The sequence below is a fragment of the Protobothrops mucrosquamatus genome, unplaced genomic scaffold (genome assembly GCF_001527695.2).
Source record: "Protobothrops mucrosquamatus isolate PMUCROS unplaced genomic scaffold, P.Mucros_1.0 scaffold_207, whole genome shotgun sequence".
In the NCBI taxonomy this organism is placed as follows: domain Eukaryota; kingdom Metazoa; phylum Chordata; class Lepidosauria; order Squamata; family Viperidae; genus Protobothrops; species Protobothrops mucrosquamatus.
This window is the reverse complement of record NW_015386283.1, coordinates 102,222-128,168: the sequence shown is the minus strand read 5'-3', so window position 1 is coordinate 128,168 and position 25,947 is coordinate 102,222. Positions and strand designations below refer to the sequence as shown.

The window sequence follows — 25,947 nt, the reverse complement described above, 5'->3', positions numbered from 1 at the left end:
AGGGGCTGCCACAAAGAAGAGGGAGTCAGGCTATTCTCCAAAGCGCCTGAAGGCAGGACAAGAAGCAACGGGTGGAAACTAACCAAAGAGAGAAGCAACCTAGAACTAAGGAGAAACTTCCTGACAGTTAGAACAATTAACCAGTGGAACAACCTGCCTCCAGAAGCGGTGAATGCTCCAACACTGGAAGTTTTTAAGAGGAAACTGGACAGCCATTTGTCCGAAATGGTATAGGGTTTCCTGCCTGAGCAGGAGGTTGGACTAGATGACCTCCAAGGTCCCTTCCAACTTTATCATTATTATTATCATCGTTGTTGTTGTTGTTGTTGTTGTTTTGTATAGGGTTTCCTGCCTGAGCAGGGGATTGGACTAGATGACCTCCAAGGTCCCTTCCAACTTTATCATCATCATCATAAAGGAAAAAATCAGAAACATTGCCTTACAGAATTTGAATGCAACTCAGCTTATCCCAATAAGTTTTAGACATTTGTTATACACACTATACACTATTTTAATGTGGCAAAATATCAAAATGTAATAAAGTAGTATCAGAAGTTATGTCCATGATCTCTTTCTTGATACTAGTGTATGATCGATCTTATCACCTGCCACTTTTTAGATGTCATTTTGGAAGATGTTCCATCTTTCAATGGGAACCTATCACTGTTCATTTCTGATAACTTTATGCACTGATGAAATAAGCTGCCTAAACTAAATCAGCAATAATTAGCATAACATTATGAAGATTTGAGATAGGCTTTGTTATGTCTTCTACTGAGCTTTAGAAACACAATGCGGAAATCGGTATATATGTATGAGTCTATCAAACTGTATGCAAATATGTATAATTGCTCCATACTATACAGCTCAGATCTATAACAGGAAAAATAAGACTTTTATTCATTTTTTAAATTCAAATTTGGTTCACATTTTAATATTAATAATTCACTGTGAATTAGAAAGCCATAATTTTTCCAATTCTTAAACTTTATAACATAGTATATTATGAGTATATTAAAGAAAACTATATGCAAAAAATTACTTGTAAAACATTCCATGCTTTAGAGAAATGGGAACATAAATATGAATAAATGTTAATGTCAATTGCAAAAATGGTATATTGATTTGGAAAACATGTTTTAAATAGTGTTGTAAAATCTTTTCTGTTTCCTTTCTGTATTCAGCCTTGAAATAAGGCAAGATGAAAAATAACCCTTGACTCTAAATAATTTCAACCGAAACAAGACACAAAAGTGATCAGGAATTAGCCAAATATAATTAGATGTTATAGATCTCATTTACATGTGAGCAAAATTCTTGAAAACAATGTATATCATACTTGAAAATAAAAAGACTGATATTTTCAACATACATCATCATAAAAGTTAAAGGACAACTCAAATAGGAACCAGTAAAATGTTTCATCTATTTGAAAAATAAAATATATAATGAATAATGTTTCTGAAAGCTTGCTTGAACATTTGGATAGCGAATGCATTATATTTTCAGTTTATAGCAAATATCTTAAAAACTATTAGTGTGCGACTTCAGAGAAAATAAATTAAGATACAATAGTTACATTGCCTAAATTTACTTTACCTTTTAATAAAACAGCCCATAATTTATCTTATTTTTAATTGGATTTAAAGAATAGTAAGAATAGAACTCCTGGCAGTTGACAACACTATATCAAACCATAGTTCTTTTTCTGAGGCTGCATAATGTTAGAAACAGAATACAAAATGACTGCTTATGAATAATTTTAAAATAAACTAGCTTTTAAAAAATAAGTTTTGACACAGTATGGAATACATTAACATTCTATTTTTAAAAAATTAGCTACAATTGTGTACTTATTTGTGGCCAGAGTTTTCCATTGGGTTTAGTCATGATTAGAGATAGATAAATCTTTGGTCAGATAGCTGCTTTAAGCTAAGGTAGTTTTCAACTTTATAAAATAGTCTGATATTTTTTATTTTTTAAAATAGTAGCGTTTCCATTCCATTTTACCTTAAGAACAGCAAAAACCAATTAATCTAGTCCACCAAGTCATGTTCAAATCCTGTATTTGTGATCCAAAGTCACTAGCCCTCCTATATGTTTATTTTCCTGAAATGTATTTGTTGATTTCCTGTGAATATTCATCTTCATGAAAATAATAGTGTATTATAGTAGGTTAATTGATTACAAAAAATGTAATCAAGTAAATATGTAAGCAAAACTACCCAAGTTTACTTTTGCCTAAACCAAAATGAAAATTTTATTTAAAGGAAATAGATAAATGCATTCAGTCTTATAGTAAGATAAAGGAAAGAATAGGCTTTGTTTCCAAATAATATCAGCTGTTTTGGTGGGTAAAAACAATGCAACTCTGATGCAAATTTCAAAATCAAAAGTAAATCAGAAACTAGGCCAGACTGGAAAAATCTAAATATATGGAAAAATAAAACACTGATAGAAACTGAAATTGACGTGTTTATACATCTATATCAGACAATGTACTAGGTCCCAGTCCTAGCAGCAGATTAATTTTTACCCTTTTTCTTAAAACGGAAAGAACATTAACATAATTTTAACCTTTTGATATAGCTTACCTCTGATGAATTGTCCAATATTATAGGTTTGCCTTAATAAAGAACATTGCATTGATTTGAAGAAACAGAACACAAAAACATTGTTGGATCTTTTTGACAGAAATGGTTTCAACCAGTTACCTAACTCTCACACATATTGTGGAGCTTTCTCCTGCTCTATTCTCTTTCTGATAAAAAGATATACTGTTATGTTTACTGCTTTGTCTTCAAACATTGATGACCCACAAGGACACAGAGCAAACCTTGCTCACAATCAAGCAATATTCTCATTTTCCACAGTACCTTGCCCTGCTTTTTCTCCTCCATTTTCTGTACATGGTTGTTTTGGCTTCCGGGGGGGGGGGGATAACTCATTAACTATATTTCCTCTATTATCATCCAGGAGGTTTCCATCTGTGAAAAGCCAACAAATGTGGAATTTGGGGAGTAATGGGTTTTCTAGATGTTTGCAAATAAAGAATACAACAACCTCAGTTCTCTACATTGAGATTCCACCCACCATCTCAAGTGCTCACTTAGAGCATGAACATCCTGGTTCAGCATTTGAGTTTGGATTTTCTTTTATTTTCCTTTTCTTTTTCTTTTATTTATTTCCTACATATTCTTTTTGTTGTTTATTATGTTTTGCTTACATTTATTAATAGTAGTAGTAGTAGTAGTAGTAGTAGTAGTAGTAGTAGTAGTAGTAATAACAACAATAATAATAAAGTTGCAAGGGACCTTGGAGGTCATCTAGTCCAACCCCTTGCTCAGGCAGGAAACCCTATACCATTTCAGACAAATGGCTGTCCAGTCTCTTCTTAAAAATTTCCAGTGTTGGAGCATTCACAGCTTTTGGAGGCAGGTTGTTCCACTGATTAATTGTTCTAACTGTCAGGAAATTTCTCCTTAGTTCTAGGTTGGTTCTCTCTTTGGTTAGTTTCCATCCGTTGCTTCTTGTCCTGCCTTCAGATGCTTTGGAGAATAGCCCAATCCCTCTTCTTTGTGGCAACCCCTGAGATATTGGAACAGTATCATGTCACCCCTAGTCCTTCTTTTCATTAAACTAGACATACCCAATTACAGCAACCGTTCTTTATATGTTTTAGTCTCCAGTCCTCTAATCATCTTTGTTGCGCTTCTCTGTACGCTTTCTAGAATCTCAATATCTTTTTTACATTGTGGTGACCAAAACTGGATGCAATATGCCAAGTGTGGCCTTACCAAGGCATTATAAAGTGGCAGCTTTTTTGGCAGCTGCAACACACTGCTGGCTCATATTTACTGTAAGTAATTGTCCACCAGGACTCCGAGATCCCTCTCACAGTTGCTACTATTGAGCAAGGTACCACGTATACTGTACCTGTGCATTTGGTTTTTCTTGCCTAAATGTAGAACCTTACCTTTTTCACCATTGAATTTCATTTTGTTAGATAGCGCCCAATGTTCAAGTCTGTCAAGATCCTTGTTTTCCTAATATCATACTTCTCTCTATGACAGTGGTGGCGAACCTATGGCACAGGTGCCAGAGGCAACACTCAGAGCCCTCTCTGTGGGCACGTGCGCTGTCGCTCCAGTCCTGGGCCTTCAGCTGGGTTTTATAAAACCTTTTCACTTTAGGTCTCCGCCACCGTGTACAAAAAAAAAAGGTTCAATCAGTCAATTTCAACTTCTCGTGGAAAAAAAGATCTTGCAAAGTTGGAATTGATTGATTGAACTTTTTAGTCCCACCCAGTCTGCTGTTACCACCACAGCCACGCCCACCCAATGGGCCACACCCACCCAATGGGCCACACCTACCCAGCACCCGACAATGCATAAGTGGGTTTGGGCACTCGGTCTCTAAAAGGTTCGCCATCATTGCTCTATGAGGAAGTGAAGCTGAGATGGTGTCTGTACTTAGGAAAAACAACTGCAGCCAAGCAGAAGTTCTTCCCACCCACACATCCCCAAGGCTCAGCACAGCTCATGCTTTCCCTCAAAAGGCTGGGAAAGCTTACAGCCCCAGAGAGATGGCTTACAGTCCAACCTGAGAGATGGCTTCATTCCTTCATTCCTTCACCCACTCACTCACTCACTCACTCACTCACTCACTCACTCACTCACTCACAAAAGAACAACCACACTGAGGCAACATCTCCTCCCAGCTAGTGCAAGAACTTTTGGAAGGTGCCAAAGGTTGTATCCCTCTTTACAGATGTTGAGATTTTTGTTTTGACCGATTGTTAAAGGACTGAACATAAAGGATGAAGTATTAAAGATTAAGTATTATATGGCAACATCAACTTGTAGTGCCTAGAAGGTAGGAATTAACAGATCAACAGGCTGTTGATGGGGATGATGGGTTGTGCAATAAAGCATTGTACATTATGTACATGTACATCATTTGCTACATTATGGTGTGTCCAGTCTTTGAAAAACAAAGAACCCTCACATTCTCTCATCTCAGACTTTCCTTCCTTCATATCCAGGGAAACATCTTTTTTCCTAGCAATTTATGCTGGCTCCTTTTTTCTATCGCTGGCTACCCATACTTTCTCCTTCCAGCCTCCTTGGTGTCTACTTCCTTTCCATTCCTGTTGCCAATTTCACCCTCCCACACAGATGCTAGTTACATCACTCTGCCATTGTATATTCCTTTATATTAGAATTATTGCATGCCTCCATCCTATGAATGTTTTTCCAACACAATCTGTAATAAATTAACCTTGCTTAGGCAACTGTGTGGGATGCCACTTTTCAGAAGAACACAGTGCTCTAAAATATTTCAATATACGTCAGTATTGCATGTAGAAAGTAAAGATGACCTTGAAGGAGATATGCAGGATCTGTTGCTAAGAAAAAAGGAGATGAAGCATTTTTTAAGTCCAGATTGATAGAACATTTAGAAATGGTTCAGGCAGATGCCTCTCTAGCTCACTGAACTACAAAGAAGAGGCACAACACAATCAGGTTTTCAAGATTCTTTTATTATAGCCAATCTCAATCAAAGTAGTTTTTGCCTTCCTCTGGAGTTGAGTCCTTCATCTGGTCTTTAGTAGGATTGACATTACGTAATCTGAAATGAACATATCTATGCAAATTGAACAATGTGAGGTATGTTGTGAAGGGTATCTTCAATCAATACAAGATCCTGGCATCCAGCAGAAGCATCTTCTTTTCCTTGGCAATTTCCTGAACCATCTCTGACACTGCTCCAGAAGATTTGCAACTATCTAGAGCAGTTATTGAGGGGACCTAGTAAGTTATAGAATAAAAGAGAACCAGCAAAACTTGCCTTTCTTTTTTTTCCCATCAGAAGCATTCCATGAAAGGAATTTTGCTCATACAGTAGGAAGTTTAGATTTAATTAATTTCAACTGGTGCAAACTAACTGCGGGACTCTTTTGTGAAGCATAAGATTACTAAAAGTCTTAATAAAGAAACATGTTGAAATGATATAACAGCTAAAATTTTGTGATTCACTTAATACTGAGGTTAAAAGCAAGCACCTATCAGTCACAACATATTTTAATTGAGAAAAACTCAGTGAGAAAGAATCAAGTTTTGGAAACAACAAAACACTTGAAAAGAAGCATTTTTTTTTCAGCACCATACTGTTCAAGAAAGGGAAATTATGATACGCACAAACAGCCTTCAGCAACTTAATTAAAATCTCCTTAATTAACATCTCCTGCTAGAGCAGGGGGTTGGACTAGAAGACCCCCAAGGCCCCTTCCAGCTCTACTCTGATTAAAAGTTCATTTTAAACATGAAAAGCCTTAAACTAGAAACTGGATTTCAACTACTTCCTACCCTAAACCCATGTTTTGTTATTGAGTTCACCCGTAAAAATCCTAATGATTTAGGACTTTAGAAATAATCCAAACCACTTCTTCATAGAAGCACCTGCAACTGGAGTGCTTCTTGCATAATGGGATTCAAATACCTACCTCTTAGCAATATTATTTTTGTTCACAATAGCTTTGGTGACAAGTGATCTATCCTTCTTTAATATTCACAAGAGCTGTCCATTATAGGAAGACAATTGCTATAGTTTTTCCTTGAGAGCTGTTTCCCACTCATCTTGATACCAATATGATTTTTTTAAAAAAGGAATTAATCTATATGTCTCCGTTGAATCTGCTACTTCTTACAGAGGGTTGCTTCTCTCAGTTTAGCCCAGTGATGGCGAACCTTTTAGAGACCGAGTGCCCAAACTGCAACCCAAAACCCACTTATTTATCACAAAGTGCCAGGGCCGCATCAGCATTGCGGTGCCTTCAGGGGGAGGGGGGCAAGGAGGTGCCTCTGAGTGCCGCCTCTGGTACAGAAAAACCAGGGGCGCAAAAATGGGCCACTGTGCTGCAAGGTGCAAAAAATGGCTGCCGCCGTGTTGCACGGTGCAGATACAAGGCACTGCACCATTCAAGAACGGGGCAGGGCTAGTGAGTATCACACAGGCACTAGCCCCGCACCATTTGCAGTGCGTGCGTGCTCGTGGCCCCATGTGTGCATGCGCACATGTAAAATGCTTCCCACTCCCTTTTCTTCCAGTCCACCAATTGACAATGGTTGGTGACCTCTGCTCTACCACCTCTACTCAAGCTTGCTAGTCGGCCGCTTCGCCTCCTTTGTGCTGGGTGGGGCTCCTGCTCCGGGCGGCGGCCTGATGGACCTGCTGGTGGTGGTGGTGACAAGCGTGCCAACAGAGAGGGCTCTGAGTGCCGCCTCTGGCACCCGTGCCATAGGTTCGCCACCACTGGTTTAGCCTGTTCAACACTAATAGGACTAACTCACAGAACGACTGTGAGAAAAACATTTTTATACCTTCTTTTTTAAAAGCTTTCTCAAACATTACTGATCTGTGCAAATCATAGTCTGTCAAACACTATACACTTAGACTAATAATAGCAAAAATTGTGTGTGACTAAATCTGCAACTTGTCATTTTGACACTAAATGGAATAACTACCCATTAGATGTCTCCTAACATATTAAATCTTCTGTCTTTTCATCACCGGTAAAAAAATAAGTAGTATTTTTTCTTCTTCATCAATGCATTAATCTTTCGATAAGGATTTTCCCGATGAAAAGGAAAAAGAATCCTAATTCGATTGTTAAAATATAATTAATGTTAATTATTGCCAGAACTAAATCCCGCTGACTGCAAGCCATAAAATGTCTCTTGGACTGGTTGTCGTACTGAATGGTAAAGTGATTTTTTTTCATGGATGAAAGCCATTGCTTTGCCTTTTGTGCATCTGATGTCACATGAAATACACAGATTCTGCCCCAGGTCATCAAAAAATATAGTCCTGGACTGCATCTACAGGCTAGAAGGATTTCTAATGCAGGAAATGTGTTCCTTGGGATTCTAGGGTTTTTTCAGAACTTGAAGAGATTCCATAAGTCTAACATGTTTTTATGTCATTGACAATGTTTAGTAAATGAGGTTCCATGTACTTGGAAACTTGTAAATATTGGTGAATGGATTTCACTTAGCATAGCATGAGTCAGTGATAATAGGAAGATATAGTACCATAAGCTTCAAATACTATATGGGACCCACATGCTCCACATGGATAACCAATAAGAGCAAAGAAAAGTTTTATGTCACTAGACCTTTGCCTTTTGATCAGGGTTTGTGAGATATTTTTGTAAAACTAACAGCTTCCATAGCTTGAAAATATTTGAAATCCCCTAGTTTAAGGCAACTCATGATGTTTCCATGGATAAATATTTCTCTTCTACCTCCTGACCTATTTTTGCTTCAGCCTCCTCAAAAGATCTACAATTTCTCAGCCCATTGACCCCTTCACTCACTTACCTGTTCCCTAAACTGCAGATATTGTTACTAGGATGTGTATAGTTTCAACCCAAATGTATAGTTTCTTTTAGAACAGAACAGAACAGAACAGAACAGAACAGAACAGAATAGAATAACAGAGTTGGAAGGGACCTTGGAGATCTTCTAGTCCAGGGGTGTCAAACTCAATTTCATTGAGGGCCGCATCAGCATTGCGGTTGCCCTGGAGGGACCGGGTGGGTGTGGCCAGAGTGGGTGCAGCCTACTGGGTGGGCGTGGCCAGTTCTACATCATTTGCATCAAGAGTGCCTATGGGAGCTTGGGCAGGAGTGGGACAGATCTGAGGGTCTCTGGCAGAAGGGGGTGGGACTGGGGCAAGTGCCAAGGCATGGTCCACTGGAGCAAGTGCCAAGATGGCCACCACAAAATTGTACATTGGCTCCCGGCTGGCCTGGGCCAGGGCCAAGGCAGCGGGGCCGTTCTCTCACTGTTTCCAGGATGGCTTCGCGGGCCATATGAAACCACTTCGCGGGCCGCATCCGGCCCCTGGGACTTGTGTTTGACATGTCTGTTCTAGTCCAACCCTCTGCTCAGACAGGAAACCCTACACCAGTTCAGACAAATGGTTGTCCAATCTCTTCTTAAAAACTTCCAGTGTTGGAGCATTCACAACTTCTGGAAACAAGTCGTTCCACTGATTAATTGTTCTAGCTGTCAGGAAATTTCTCCTTAGTGCTAGGTTGCTTCTCTCCTTGATTAGTTTCCATCCATTGCTTGTCTTGCCTTCAGGTGCTTTAGAGAATAGCTTGACTCCCTCTTCTTTGTGGCAACCCCTGAGATATTGGAACACTGCTATCATGTCACCCCTAGTCCTTCTTTTCATTAAACTAGACATACCCAATTCCAGCAACCGTTCTTTTCATCAGCAGAGATTATTTCATTTAAAAAAATGTCAGATTTTTTTTGCATTATGCTATTTTGAACAAACCCATAAATAATGAAATAAAATATAAAATAAAAATAAATTAATAGAATAATTAAATAATTACATGAAAACTTAAATAGCTACTTAGGTTGTAACCTTGTTTATTTGGGGTATGGTCCTTAACATGCTGTGCATAGCCCAGTTTGGCCTTCAAATGAATAGATCTTTTATGGCTAGTTACTGGTCCCTGTGACATTCACAGCCTATCAATTGGGGAAAAGAGAACGTGAATATCTAATTGTTAGTAACCCATGTGGAGCATCTGGGCCCCATATAGTATTTGAAGCTTATGAGACTATATATTCTAATTATTATTGACTCATGCTATGCTAAGTGAAATTTATTCACCAATATTTACACATTTCCAAGTACATAGAAACTCATTCACTAAACACTGTCAGTGACATAAAAATATGTTAGACTTTTCAATAGTTCAAAAACAGTATTTTTCTTTTCTTTTATGCTATGAGTAAAATGAGTATGAATAAGCCATAGATTGGCACAGAACACATAGTTTCCTTTGAAAGAAATAATTAAAAATAAGGAATTAACACTGATGGCCATCAATTTCTTCCACCCATTGTCATTTTAATAATTTTAAAAATGTAGTGGACAACAGATGACAGCTAAGATTACACTGCAGAATTGCAGTAAATATACAGTTCTCATTTTGAGATATGCTTTGTACAAACCAGAAACTGGACGTAAGTAGAGAAATTTAGAGAAAATGTTTCTCCATTAATATCTCTCCACATATTCCAAAACTGTTCACAGAAGACAGTGAGTTGGACAAATTGTTTATCCTGTTGCTGCTGTTTATCCTAAGCGTTCATAAAGATGAAAGAAAAAGACAACTGTGGATACTTCTAAATATGACTTACAAGAATCAGCTGGAGTTGGACGATATCCAAATTGAATAAAATAAATAATATGGAATAAATAATGTATTTTCTGCCTTCTTTTGTGTGCTCAATTAGCATAGGTAAATGAGTTTCTTTTTTGCCTGCCAAAAAACTGTTGCCTGCAAGTGAGTTTCATACACCAATTACATCCACTTATTTCATCTGTCTTGCTGTGTTTTACTGCCACCCACATGGGTTAGAGTTATTGATTGGGTGACAGTTTCCTCAGCAAATGTATGTGTACATGCTGTAATAAGAACAGATACATTGCATTAATCAATTATGTCCATCGTGGGCAAAACCTTTCAGATTTTAACACTACTTGTGGGCAAAAAAGAATCAAGAACCAAGTTAATCTTATTAGTTTAGGTTTTTAATTGTACTTCCAATTAAGCCAGTTTGTATATAAATGCTATTTTTGGATTTTTTTATTGAGTAAAACATAAGAAATATTAATAAATTGGTTTAGTTTGCACAGAGAGAGACAAACACCATCCTATTATTGTTATAAAAAATGGCTGGAATGACTATGTCTGTTTAGAGTAAGTGCTAATCAATTTGAGTGATATGCTTTAAGTAATTTTATCTTTGTGTTTATAATCTAGTTCAAGTGACTGAATCATCAGTTATCAATGATCACTGAGTTTTACCTCTGAAGGTAAAATTTTCTTTGTCAAGCTCAATTTCTAAAACTTTATTTTTTTAAAAAATCATATAATTTTCTTGGCTGGAATACGGAAATTAATTATTTGCCCCTGCTATCTTCCAATATTTTTATTTTACTTTCATCTATCCTACCATGGGTAGACAGTTAAACCTTTATTGGTAATCCGTCTTCCTGGAAATATAAAATCCAGGATATCAAAATTCATTATTCAGTCAGGTAAACACATAAAGAAAGTTTATGAGGTTTATAAAGCCATGGCAAAAGAACCCTTATTTGATAACCTCAGCAGGAATCAGATTTAACCCACAAAAGAAGTGCAAATTTTATACCAGACAAATAAAAATAATACATAAAGAGAAAAGCTGGATGATTCCCACTGCTTCCATCTTTCTAGGCACATTCAGTATAATTTCTAAATATGCATGCGTGTTTTATTCACAAGTTATGCTGAATGAAAAAAAAAGTGTTTCCCCTTATGCACAGCCAGACTACTCACAAATAATGCCTTCACAGTGTGGAAGATTAGCAGGCAGAAGTGCCAATACCAAGGTCAAACTTAGTTCCTAGTAATAGTAATTGCCACAGCAGTAACTCAGTTTAGACCCTCAATTCTAAAGTAGCAAATAGCAAAAAACCTGGCAAAGAACAGAGAGAGCAAAACATTTTGCTCATGAAAATCCTGATAAAACTGATCAAACCAGCTGCTGAAATAAACCATTTTTATTGAAAAACATGCCTAAATGTCTTTTAAGTATGAATTGTAATCAGAGACAATTGCTTTTTTATCCATTCCAAGAGAAAGTGTATAACATCCATTTCTTATAGAAAGCTGTTGCTGCTATACGAGTTGCATCTTGCAGTTAACCATTAAAGCCTTTTTTTAAAAATGAGAGTTAGTTAGAAGAATATTATAAGAAATTGTATTTGGGTTGCTGCATAAACACCTTTCCATTCGGAACAATATCTACATGTTATTTCTTTGTTTGCTTTAGTAATATTTGTTTATTTTTCCATTTTTAATGTTGCAAAGTACTAGAAGAGTCAGAGGAATATTGCTGAATATTTGCTACCATAGACAAACCTGGAACTGAACAACAGTTGCAACCAAGAATCTTAAAAATGTGGTGGACCAAATTGAACAAACTACTGTTGATGTGATGGAAACAAGCAAACACATTTGTTTTTTTACTCTTGGTAAAAAAAAATCCCAAGTATTCAAAGTCAGCAAAATTAAAGGCAACAGACATTCATTGTACCTACATTCCACTCTTTATAATATTACAGTAGCAGCAACTCAAGGTCTCCTGTTGTTCTTACAAAGATTGTTTTATATCCAATCTCTTTATGACAAACTGATCTCCAAAGGAACTTATGAGAAAAGCAGCTTTTGTATCCCGAGATCTAATAGGTTCCACCAATACTAAATTCTCCACACTGGGAAGTTGTGAGTTATAAACTGCAATTTTACATCTCTTCAGTTGTGATACAATTATGCTATATTATACAATTCCTGGCTGTTTGGGAAAGTGGGTGAGATAATAGGATGACTTTGCTCCATTTAAAACAGCTTGCAATGTAAGATAGTATTCCAATTTCTGGCTAATGCTGCTTTAGCATTCTTGCTCAATGAGAGAGTGAAAGAGCTGAAGCTAGGATCTGACAGTTCACAGCAACAAATTGTCACAGACGAATCCAACTTTTCAGATCAGAAAAAGAATGACCAAAAGTCCACCTACTCAAAAAGTCAGGAAAAAAGGTGTTTGGATTAAGACCCTAGGGCTGACATATATATTTATACATACAAAGAATTTTTTTGTGATTCTACCCCAGGCAAATCTTCTGTCATGTGTATGACTTCTATCCTTACTGCAGTACAACAGCTTATTAGTTATGTCATGGCTAGAATACAAGTAGGTCTTGACCTATGGCCCAGTTGAGCCCAAAATTTCTGTTGCTAAGTGAGGCAGCTGTTAAACGAGTTTTGCCCCATTTTATGACCTTTCTTTTCACAGTTGTTAAGTGAATCACTGCAGCTGTTAAGTTAGTAACCTGGTTGTTAAGTGAAGCTGGCTTCCCCACTGACTTTGTTTGCCAGAAGGTTGCAAAAGGTGATCACATGACCCTGGGACATTGCAACCATCATGAATATGAGTCGGTTGTCAAACGTTTGAAATTTGATCATATGACCATGGGGATACTGCAAAGGTCGTAAGTGTGAACAATAGTCATAAGTCACTTTTTTCAGTGCCTTTGTAACTGCAGCACTAAATGAACTGTTGTAAGGACTACCTATACATCTGCTGATAGCTAGTAAATTCAGGAAAGTAGAAGAATTATTGATGTTCTTAGTATGAACTCTGACGCAGAAGAGTTCATCTTCGTCATTCCTAAACTTTCCAATGTCAATTTAAAACACATCTGAAGTTTATCCAGTCAGTTCTAACTATTTTCAAATTTATTGGGGCATTATGATGGTATAAGCTGGGCATATTTACAGTACATATTTGAGCATTTAGAATTCACACAGAACTTCTAGTAGATCACTTCAAGCCAATCAGCATTTATGTTTTCAGGTCAATAGTTGAGCATAGAAAATTGACAGCAATCAATGCTTGTTTGTCAACCATAAGCTAATTGCCTAAGTACCTCCCTCTCAGATCCATACTTTAATCACTTGTCCTCTCTTAAAATAACAACAATAACAATAATAATAATAACCACAAAATAAATTGCTAGCAAGTCTTTATAATTTTCCTATGTCCTTATAATTGTCATGACAGCAAACTTCTCTGCCCTTGCAAACTCCTAATTCTTTTCTTTGTGCCAGCTCTGCATTTGGACTCCGTTAGCTAAACATGCCAGCATGCTAACTAGGAGTTGGAAGGGAATGCTTTCCAGTGAGAGCACAGACCATCCTTTCAAATTCAAATGATACATCTATAAGTAGTGTTGATCAGCAAAATTTGATGTGAACCATTCTAGCCAGTTTCTAATCAGCTTCACAATATCAAGTTTTGTTTTTTTTAAAAAAAACCGCCTGGTTTGATATTATCACAAGCAAGGCGCATCAAATTCTTGCTTTACTCTATTGCCAAGCTGAAACTAGCCATTACTCTTTCTTAAAAAACAAATAGAGTTTAAAGGCTCCCTGCTGCAACCAACAACCAAGGGTTGAGTGATTGTGAAAAGTGGTTGATTATAAAAATACCACCATACTATCTTTCTGGTATTTCAGCTAAGGGAGCTTAAAGCAAAAGGAAAGAAAGCACTCTCAGCTTTGCTGCATAGCAACTGCTCAAATGCATAGAATGTGTACTGAATAAAGTGGAGGGGAAAAAGCTAGCAATCTCTTTTCATTCTCTGGTGAATGGAGACACAGGGACATCTATGGAGATTCTCAATCATCCATGTCATGGTTGTCCCAAAGGTGCTTTTCAAAAGGCAACAGGGCTGTCTCTTGGTTTTTTCCCTTGAAAACGTTTTGCTTCTCATCTGGGACTCTTCTTCAGTTCCAGAATTGAAGGAGTTCCTTGGATGAGAAGCAAAACATTTTCAAGGGAAAAAACCAAGACAGTCCAGTTGCCTTTTGAAAAGCACCTTTGCGGGACACAGGAAATTTTGCTAGTTTACGAACAGGGACAGCTAAAGGTCTTCTTAACTGTTCTGCTGGTCAGATTATCAGAATGAATTATTTCATGTGTTTTTCCTGCCAGCCAGCATTCCAAGCCCAACAGACAAGCAAAGAATATCCTCAAACCCGTTTGTGAAGGATTGAAGGTAAAAATGATATGAAAATAGGAATGTAGAAATGCCCTTCATTTAATGGATTAGAATGATGTAAACATTTAATTTCCTTGGGCTTTGTTTTTAGCCTCACCATTCCTAGAAGATATTAGATTGGACAAAGATGGAATAGATTATGTTGCTGGATCTATCAGCTTCAAAAATTCGAAGATTGTTTGCCAGTTTTGCTAAAATTTCTGTTTCTGGAGACCAGTTTATTTGATTCAGTGCTGTGCAGAAGATTACTGTCAGGTAGAGAACGTTCAGGAGAGAGTCTTTAGGGCTCTCTATTTCTGTTAGGGAAGCTATCTAGACAATTTCTTCCTGCAGTTGAGCTACAAAAGCAACAAAGGTCTTTACAAATGTGATTTGTACAGAGATCAAACTAAGATAAATTTCAGCATTGCATTCCTAATCTTTGAACTGAAATTAAAATTTTGAAGATAAGTTGATTAAAACTGTCATGCTTTTTGTAATTTCTTATTAAGATATTAGATAATGCTTGATTCATGCTTGATTAGAAAGTCATCAGTTTCATATTAAAAACCACTCATGAGGACAAACAAAAAATGGAAAATTTCTCCTTACCTTCCAATCAACTTATCTGCAATCTGCCTCAGTAGAAAGAAATCAATAATATTAGATTAAAACCAGGACAGCCCCAAATTTTAGATTTTTGGATTGATTTTCAAAGACTTGTTGTTTGATGGACGTTCATGGACATAAGTCTTAAGATTACCAAAACCACTTTTAAGGATGACTTCTGATCCAAAAACTGTGAACTAAATATTTCTGGAAGAAAAAGCAAGGCCTTGTGCATCAGCCATTAAGTTTCTCTATGACGTCTGAAAAATGATCATAAGGTATTAAAAGGCTGGCTGAGACAAAATGCAGCTAAGTGAAAGGTTGAAGGATTTTCATCCTCTCTGGGCAAAGATCAAAGACTGATTAATCGATGGAGTTCTTCTATGCACAAAATGAAAACTGATGGAAAAACCCCAGGCAAGGTTCAGTACATTTATGAATCAGATGATGAAGAATTCTAAGACAACCTTAAAGGAGTTTCAGAAAACTACTTTTGATAGAACAGAGACTCTATCCTGAAGGAGGTAAAATTTATGGTGACCTCATATGTCCTCCCTTGATTGTCTTAACAACGCCCCCCCCAAAATGTGGTGGGTACATGAATCTTGAAAAGGCATAGACCTTAGCTCATTTTTTTTCCAGGTAGAATGAAAGGTTGCATTTTTTCCCCTAGAATACTAGAAGCTTGAATTTCTTGTGGGGAAAAAAAAAGATTATTAGTGGAATATTTGGAAAGGATGATGCTGTATGTACTTGAATAAGTAGGAAAAATTAACCTGGGTAAGATAAAACTAATAGTAAACATTACTACGGGATCTATTCATTAAGTTCCTCATTTTGTTGAAATGAATGGTTGGGAAAAAAACCGCAGAAATCACAAGATTATGAAACAAAGTTTTGAATAAAGAGTAAGGTGACTAAAATTAAACCAAAAAGGTGCTGTATAATATAGACATTTGTGATATATTAAAGCAACAAAATGACATGCAAAAAGGAAAAATAAACCTTTTAAACTCAGGTCATTATTAAGCAAAAATGAAAATGTTACTTCTGTCTTAACAAAGGAGCAGGTAGCTCAATGTAAACATGTCCAGAACATTCCAATTTCCTTGTATGGACCGTACGGATCCTCCTTGGGACTGCCATTTCTGGATCAGTTCAGTGGTTTCTGGAAGATAATCCTCTAAAACAGCGGTTCTCAACCTATGGGTCGTGACCCCATTTGGGGTCGATCAACCATTTCACGGGGGTCACCAAGCAAGACTGTCCGCCATTTTTTCCCCTTTTCCGGCGGGTGCCTTACCTCCCTTGGGCTGGGCCAGCTGGTGGTCGGCCTGCTCCGTCTCTGCCGCTTGCCAGCTATGCCTCGGCCGGCGCAGGGGGCGGAACCACGCATGCGCGACGCTCCCGGGCAGGGAAAGTCCTTGACTTACGACCGGTTGGGTAGTCCTCGACTTACGACCGGTTTAGTCCTCGACTTACGACCGGTTTAGTCCTCGACTTACGACCAGTTGGGGTCGCGGCATTAAAAAGGTTGAGAACCACTGCTCTAAAACTAAAGCTCTTTGGTTTCTGTATGAAGTATACTTGTTTCAAGCCAGACCACCACCACCAAACCTGTCTGCAATGACAAATGGCTTCTATTTCAGATAATTTATTTCCAGAAACTTCCAATGATATGGCTAGCAGGAGATTCATCCTTTTCAGATTTCCTGAATTGGGCTCAGCGGTAAATCACATATCTCCTGGCACTTCACAGCTCAGCTTAATATTCTTGGCTGAAAAGACTCAAGACACAGCTTGGCTAGATTGGAATCTTTACTGCAGACAGGAATCCAGCCATACAGAATGGATGATAGCTCACTGCTAGTATAAACCTGAGAAAGATGTTTATAAGTCACAGGCATTTAATTTTGCAGTTTCTTCCTTCCACTCTTCAAATTAATAGATACTTAGCACAGAGTTTTGTGGTCTTGAAGCCAAATGGTTACTTAATGGCCATCTCTGGCCTAAGAATTGCTGATTCTCACCTCAATCGTCACAAAGATGGTTCTGAGGTAGAAGTTCAGTTTCCAAGGTTGGTGTATTTGGTGCATCCCAGCTCTGTACCTCTAATGTCTCTTTATCATTTGTTCTGTCATTTTCTTTCATCCAACTGTTATAACAGTTAACATTATGATTTTTCACCTCAATTAAGTTAATGACTCAGAATTGGATCCTTTATATACAGCCAAATCAGAAGCTATTCAGGTAAGCTTCCCTTAAATATCTTTATATTCAAATCTGGCTATAAAACTCTGTAATTTAATGTCATTCAGTTAAGCAGAAACATCCTGTTCTGATTTTTGTTTTAAACTCAGGAAAGTTTCTAGCACCTTGCCCACGTAGATCACTGGGGGATTTTACATTGATGGAAACGTTTTACAGGGCTCTGACAGAATTTAGGGCTTGTGTCTGTTTTGAGTCACTGTTAGATAGTCCAAAAAAATCAGCCAAGAGTACGACGACCATTCTCCTCCATTCTCTGCAACTTCATTCCATGTATTTTACCTATTTAGAGAACTGCCAACATGTAATTCAACCCTGCAATCCGCTTCTTATATTTGGTCCTATTCTTCAGCAGCATTTTACACTTTTAGTTCATTTTTATTATAATTTGTTATTCATCTCCCTAACTTTCTCATACTTCAGATTAGAAAATAATTATATATTTGTTTACATAGATTGCTAAAATCAATTTTTTAGAATCTCCATACTGTAATCATAAAGCTATTTATGTAATCAATACATTCAGTGTTACCATGAATATTGATATATCAAATATTTTAACCCAACAAAAGCTACTGCAAGTAATATTGGCTATCAATAAATTTTTTAGTCCTTTCTGATTAATCTTAGCTTTCTTACTTTTCCAAATACAAGAGTTCTTTTTGAAAGGAATGTTGAAGACTCCCCTCCATCCCGAATACTAAATCTAATTTATAGGTTTAGTATCCGTTGACTGAAATATCATAATGGCAAAAGGTAACTACAAATTCAATTGTCATGCTTTAATTAATTTAAATTGTATTGATTTCAACAGCAATCACATGTAGAAAAATAGTATTACATTTAAAACATTTTACAAATGAAACCATTTATTCTGTCTGTAGAGAAGATTATCATTATTTTCCTGTCCAGCACAGAAAATCCTCTGACAACTCATTAAGATTGTTGCAAAGGGCAATGGCTTTCTTTTCATTCCCCTATCCCCACAGTTGTTGAAAACAGGATAATAAAAACAAATCAGCAGGATGATCTTATTTTTGGTAAGAACCCCAAATCCCACATCTTCATTCAGTATAATGCTCAGAGAAGGAACCATGGTTCCTTGTTTTGTTACTGGGGCACCATGCTCTGGTAAGCAGCCTGAGAGCAACAATTTTAGGAGTCTTATGGCACTTCCATGCCAGTGTGTGTAGTAGCAGATACAGTAGGTTGAAGCTGAGCCTTTGACTGCAGAGATGCTGGTGGCGTGACTAAAGGGGACCACTCAGGTGGATCTGAGGCTTCCTACGGTATCAACTTCTATACCTCTGCAGGATGGTCCCTGCCTCTAGTCTCACCATAGAAAAACCCACTCCTGCATCCCAAGAGTGAAGCTAATGAGAGAAGGAAGATATAAGAGGGGATTTCAGCAGGTGAGATGAAAAGGAAACCTTGATGGGGAGTAGCTCTGGAGATGGAAGTGAAGAGGGAAAGTAGAGTAAAAGTACATACAACTGTGGTGCTGTTTAAATTAGTGACATTATGCTATTGCAAAAATGTAGACACATTACAATTTAGTTTGTGTTCCTTTGTATATTTTAATCCAAATGCTAAAAAATAGGGATAGGAAGATTTTTGTATCTTCTGGCAGACATTTTTAAGTGATCCACTCTTATCCAATTTTCCAGACTTTGGATTATTTACTTGTCTGAATTTTGTAATGAAATCTTTAGCTGGAAAAAAAGCAATTGATTTGATTATGTGCTATCAAGCCAGTATCAAGTCTTAGCAACATAAATAGATTTTTCCCCAGGGCAATCTCCCCTTAACTTGGTCTTTCAGACCGTCCAACAGTGCACTCATCACCACTGCAATTGAGTCCATACATCTTGCTGCTGGTCATCCTCATCTTCTCTTTCCTTCCACTTTTCCAGCATTAGAGCCTTCTCAAGATAGCCAGATCTTCACATAATAAGTCTGAAGTAGGATAAACTAAGCTTGGCCAGTTGACTGCTCTGCTGAGTGTATTTCTTGACTGATGATTCCTTTATCCTTGACAGTTGATCCTCAAAAGCAGAAACTATCCACCACTTATATCTTCACTGTCAGTTCTAAGGCTAATTGTTGTACCTGCTGTCATTAGTTTAGTCTTCTTTATATTTAATTNCATAATAAGTCTGAAGTAGGATAAACTAAGCTTGGCCAGTTGACTGCTCTGCTGAGTGTATTTCTTGACTGATGATTCCTTTATCCTTGACAGTTGATCCTCAAAAGCAGAAACTATCCACCACTTATATCTTCACTGTCAGTTCTAAGGCTAATTGTTGTACCTGCTGTCATTAGTTTAGTCTTCTTTATATTTAATTTTAGTATCATTGTGCTCCTTGACTTTTATTGCTAAAGCTTGTGATCCTTTGTATTTTTGCTATCACAGAAGTATCATCAGCATAGTACAGCCTATTGGTATTTCTTTCTCTATTTTAAAAACCATGCTCATTTTATTCCAAATCAGCTTCTCTTAATTCCTATAGAACATAGGTTCCCTTTATCCCTATTTAACATATAGGTTGAGTAAACAAGGAGAAAGTACACAGCTTTTTCTTACTTTGGAGCAATCGGTTTTGCCACATTTGCCTGTTTTACATAAAGGCAATAAAATGTTCTGGGATTCCCATTTTTCTAAATATATTGTATGCGCATTAAGAAAAGTTGTTTACAACATGTGTATATTACTGATATTTGCATATAAAGTCCATGTTAAGGGAAATTGAAAGGCAAAGTAAATGAATTTTCCTGCACCTTTCTTCTAATTGCATATATTTAAGTGACAAATAAATGTGGTAAACATATTATAATCTTAAAATGGCAGACATAAATTGATTTATTCATTGTTAAGTAAAAAGTTAGTTACTTTTGCTAAGGTGTTCTGGTTATTCACAGATTAAAAGATATATATAGACCATTCACTGCAACAGAATATATTCTTGCCAGGATTGATCAGCTGCATGGGATATGAATGTTTTTCTACATTCATATATACTATTTCCTCTTTGTATACTAAGGACAAAGAGAAAAGCATTTATGCTATAAATCCAATAAGCAGATAGGGCAAACTAATTATGTCAGCAGGTCTGCAGCCTCCAGTCTTGCTAGATATAAGCACCTAGCTGAAAAAGCAGGGAAAGAAGTCTTGAAGCAGATGCCATTGTTAGAAAGCAAATTTAATTCAGAGATAGACATTTGCCTTGCTTTTAAGTATAGCTACAGTACCTATAATAGGAATCCAACATTTGAGCATGAGACAAAAAAAGTAATGCCTCAGTGCTTAGTGACAAATAAACAAGTATTTAGTTCCCCTCTGACTGAATCTGTACTGACTCATATGCTAAATTTGTCAATGAAATATGGATGCAGAGCCAAAAGAAAATTCAATAAAAAAAGACAAATACATGGGGAAAAGATGAATGTAGTACAAAAGAAAAATTCAATAAGAAAGAGACAAATATATGAAGAAATGATGTGACTTTCTTCTTGTGTTTCTTTCAATGTGCAAAGAGTATTATAGTTTATCTTATATATATATTTATCCTCAGAAAAATCTTGAGCTAGATTAAATTGAGAGATGATTTCCCAAAGCTATCTTGGGAACTTTAAGACTAAACAGTAATCATGCCTTGTGTGATCCAATGACAAATAATCATTTCCACAATGAATGAATTACCTTTTCCCAACAAGGATAGACCCCAAATCTGGGCAATTTATAACAGAAATAAAAAATAGTAGCTGGCATTTATGCCCAAGAGCACTGTTAATCATCTCAACATTGTTGTTATTGTTAGTTGCGAAGTCGTGTCCGACCCATCGCAACCTCATGGACAACATTCCTCCAGGCCTTCCTGTCTTCTACCATCTTCTGGAGTCCATTTAAGCTCATGCCTACTGCTTCAGTGACTCAACATACGAAGCTCTAAAAGTTTGACTGAAGCTATTTGTCAATTTTTGCTTAGTATTATCCATTATGACTGATGTGGCTCTCAAATATCTTAAGACAAAACATTCATAGTCTTGATAATGGAGATCAAGACTTAGTTTGGATCCAAGGCACTGGACCCAAGACCTTAAGAACTAAGGAGCTGCCACAAAGAAAAGGGTGTCAACCTATTCTCCAAAGCACCTGAAGGCAGGACAAGAAGCAATGGATGGAAACTGATCAAGGGGAGAAGCAACCTAGAACTAAGGAGAAATTTCCTGACAATTAGAACAATTGATCGGTGGAAAGGCTTGTCTCCAGAGGTTTTGAATGCTCCAACACTGGAAGTTTTTAAGGAGAGATTGGACAACCATTTATCTGAAATGGTATAGGGTTTCCTACCTGACAAGGAGGTTGGACTAGAAGACCCCCAAGATCCCTTCCAACTCTGTTATTTTATATTTCTATTCTGTATCTTTTTTGTACTATTCAACAAAATTTCAATAGGCTCTATTTAAACACTGTTATCCAATGCTTCATCTATGGTTGTAATCCTTTATTGGAATATTTTGCACTGAATAAAGTAAGGTTTATTTTCAAGGAAACATGTATGGATCTGTACAATTGAAAATGTGCCCTGGTAACATTGAGTAACCATGCTCTATGTACTGTAAATGAAGGTTTTGGGCTAGTGTAGAACTAAGTATTTCAACAGGATTATTTCTGATACAAACTAGAGATGTAAGGATTTTTTTTAAATAAATCCATTTATTCTACAACTAAACTAATTGCACAAGCTATTTTGTTAATTTCTAAAAACAATTCAAAGTGCATTTTATTAGGCTAAATAAATTCCACATAAATATTCTTGCCAGTCTATAGAAATACCATGCTATCTCTTCAAATAGCTTAAAACTCAAGAATGTGAATCAAGATACATGTGGAATTCAGGAGACCCAGTTTAGGGAATAAATATTGTTATCCCGTAATTAATTATGATAAAAGAAAACTGTTAGGTTAACAGAATAAGAGCAATATTTACAAGTTTAAAATTTAGAATATTTTACTTTAATTATGTGCATACAAATGCCTTTGAACAAACTTTTCAGATGCTTTCCTGTAAAATGTTGAATTGGATTGTTTTATCTGGGTTCTTGTCTTTGAATAATGATGGGATAAGCTATAATTTGAAGAAACGTGTTTCGAATTGATAATACACACATTTTATAAATAGGCAAGTAATATAGCAAGGAGATAAAGCAGATTTACATAAAATTTGCATATACCAACTTATAGATGAAGGAGATAGTTTGAATGTCTACAATTAATTAGAAATACAATATATTCTAATATCCTGAGAAATGATAAGGTAATCTGTGGCAAAATTATATGTATAAGACACACTTTTTTTAATTTAAGGATTTGATCAAGGCAGAAATGAATTAAGGAGATTCAACTTTCATTGTTAGGGTTAAAAACTAGGCAGTTTAAAACAAAATTTTATTTCATATATATATGGTTTAGTTTTCATAAACTGTTGTTTTATAACACATATTTTGAAATGTTTTAAATGATAACAACAAAACAAGACAACTGACAACTGCAGTATCATTATTATGTTATTTATTTGCACATAATTGCCATTAACAAAGTGTGTTTAGCTAGCTGAAAGATATTATGCAATATGATTACTTGGTAAAGCTATCACTCAATTCTAAAAATATCCAGGAAACTTTTAGTATCAACCACAATTTTGTTATTCTAACTGATCTAAGACAAAATGCTATTTTTGCAATATATCTTTTAGCCCCTCTGTCTTTTTAAATTAAGAGAGAAAGTAGGTTGTTTTACTCTTATCAGCTGAAGTTTGAAGACTCAAAGGGAAATACATTTATAAAGCAATGAGCTGCTTTTTAGCTACTCAACTCTCATTAACCTTGTTTTCAGATGTGTGCCTTGTGCTTCACAAGGCTCTGAAAGTTGCTTCTTCAGATCTTCCTTTCTTCCTCTTATCATGAAGAGTAAAACATGCTGCCTGTAAGAGTAATAAAAGACCGTTTTTCCTGAGTGATTTAGAAATGTCTTTTTTCTTCAGAAGGCACAACCAGGTTTTGAAAGAATTGAAAAAAATAAAACAAATTTCCTCCGGCTACCATTTTTTTCCAAGCTGTATTTTGTTAAATTTGCTAAAAACAAAAATGCACACATGAATTAAAAGTTGTAACCTAAGCAAAATGAGCCATACAGGATGTGAGTTCTATATCTGGTCATAAGTGATCCCAAAAGTGATCCCATAAGTGATCCCAAAATTCAGAAAACAAATTGATGGGAAAGCCAACAGAGGTTTTTTTTAAAAAAATGTTTAGGAGAAAAAATGCTCACCAGCTAAATATACAAAAGCTGCAGGAGATGGAAAGGAATGAGAAGGGAGCTTATCTGGGTAGTCAAATGGTAAGAAAGTTGACAGGAACATTCTGCCATCCCTTCAAATTCATGTGGTCCAGCTCAGCCAAAAGAATGTTTCCAAGAGCTTCACAATTACGGAAATGGTCAATGCTTCATTGGACTAGACCAGACATGTCAAACACAAGGCCCGGGGGCCAGATGCGGCCCGCGAAGTGGTTTCATATGGCCCACGAAGCCATCCTGGAAACAGTGAGAGAACAGCCCCCATTGCCTTGGCCCTGGCCCAGGCCAGCCGGGAGCCAATGTACAATTTTGTGGTGGCCATCTTGGCACTTGCCCCGGAGGACCATGCCTTAGCACTTGCCCCAGTCCCACCCCCTTCTGCCAGAGACCCTCAGATCTGTCCCACTCCTGCCCAGGCTCCCATAGGCACTCTTGATGCGAATGATGTAGAACTGGCCACGCCCACCCAGTAGGCCACACCCCCTCCATCCACACCCACCCAGTAGACTGCACCCACTCTGGCCGCAGCACACACACCCCAAGGCAACTGCAATGCTGATGCGGCCCTCAATGAAATTGAGTTTGACACCCCTGGACTAGACATATATAGCTAGGAATAATTTACTATAATAAACAATAGGTTATTTATAAATCTTACCTAGCAATGAAAGAAAACAAACACAATTCCTCAGTTGCAATTTATAAATAAAGCTGTTAAAAATCCAGTGAGCTGTATTTTAAATTTATTCACTATCGAAACTAGTTTGAGTATCAATTTACTCTGCTGAGCCTTCTACTTATTATAGATTTTCTTTACAGTTCTAAACCATTTCTCTTGGTTTTACAGTTTGCTTTTGGGCTTGCAATTCAACTTGTCAAGCTGTGATTATCAGCTGAATTTAAAATATGACCTATCAACAGATTAATTATATTCTGGATCATAAGATTATGAGATAATGGTTTATGACTTTGTGGGCTTTGTCTGGAATCAAGGTAAGGGCACAGGTGAGGAGAGCATGTATCCTCCATCCAACATCAAGTACTCTTCTCCAAAGCTCAGGTCATTTACAATATGAGACAAGTTAGCATAAAACAGCCTGAAGCAACAGAGTAAAAGAGCAAGAGTAATAGATGGGGAAGTTTTACTTAACCTTGTCTTTGTTCATCTTTATTAATAGCCCCACTATCTCTATTAGAATGGAGGCATCTGAAGAACATATAAGGCTGGCTGCATTATTTAAAGTTTGACTTTGGGTTTGTCCTCAGGTGACTACATAGTCTGGGGCTGAAGTTTGCTTTCATTTGAGAAAGTTTCACAGTTCCAGATCATGGGAAGAGCTCCAGATCATGGGAACAGTTCCTACATCTACTCCTTACTGAATCAAAATTAAGGAGCTTATAATACTGGCATGTAAAAACTCTGCCACCATTTCTCTCTTGTGATAACATATAAAACCCACTGTAATAACTGTACCATTAACATTCAGGTTCCTTGCTTCTGCTCCATCCAAAAGCAAGACTGTACTGAATAACTTTTCATTGCATAATGGCTATCCCATATATCTATGAAGAATAAGTATAAGACTTAATTCTAAGCCCAATTTAGTATAACTAACTGGTTGCCCATGAGGAATCGATGAATCATTGTTTAAGAAAATTATCAAAAACATAAGAGTATCTATATTTAAACAACATACAGCAAAATTTTGAGCAGCCAACATGAGACAGGCCAAGTTCTTTTATAGTATTTTGCTGACATAACTAAGGTACTGTTTTGAATATTATTTTCTATGTTGCTGTACTTATCTATAATAACATATCTGGTAGCTTCTGTGCCATTTTTTTCCTTCTTTTTAGAGATAATACTTAAGTATCAGGTGAATTCAATGCTTTATTACTGAGATGTTTTCTTTGTGTATTTTGTCAGCTGTATTCTCAGGTGTATACACTGAAGCCATAGTACAGGCATGTCAAACTGCCAGCCCGCGGGCCGGATGCATCATACTGAAACCGCACCCACCCCATTGCCGGCAATGGGG

At 36.8% G+C, this 25,947-nt stretch overlaps 1 protein-coding gene across 2 annotated transcripts in view; it reads right to left on the bottom strand.

Moving 5' to 3' along the window:
• The window catches only part of KCNN2 (potassium calcium-activated channel subfamily N member 2), a 71,787-nt gene that overhangs the window by 23,050 nt on the left and 22,790 nt on the right, over positions 1-25,947 (bottom strand). The window lies entirely within an intron of this gene.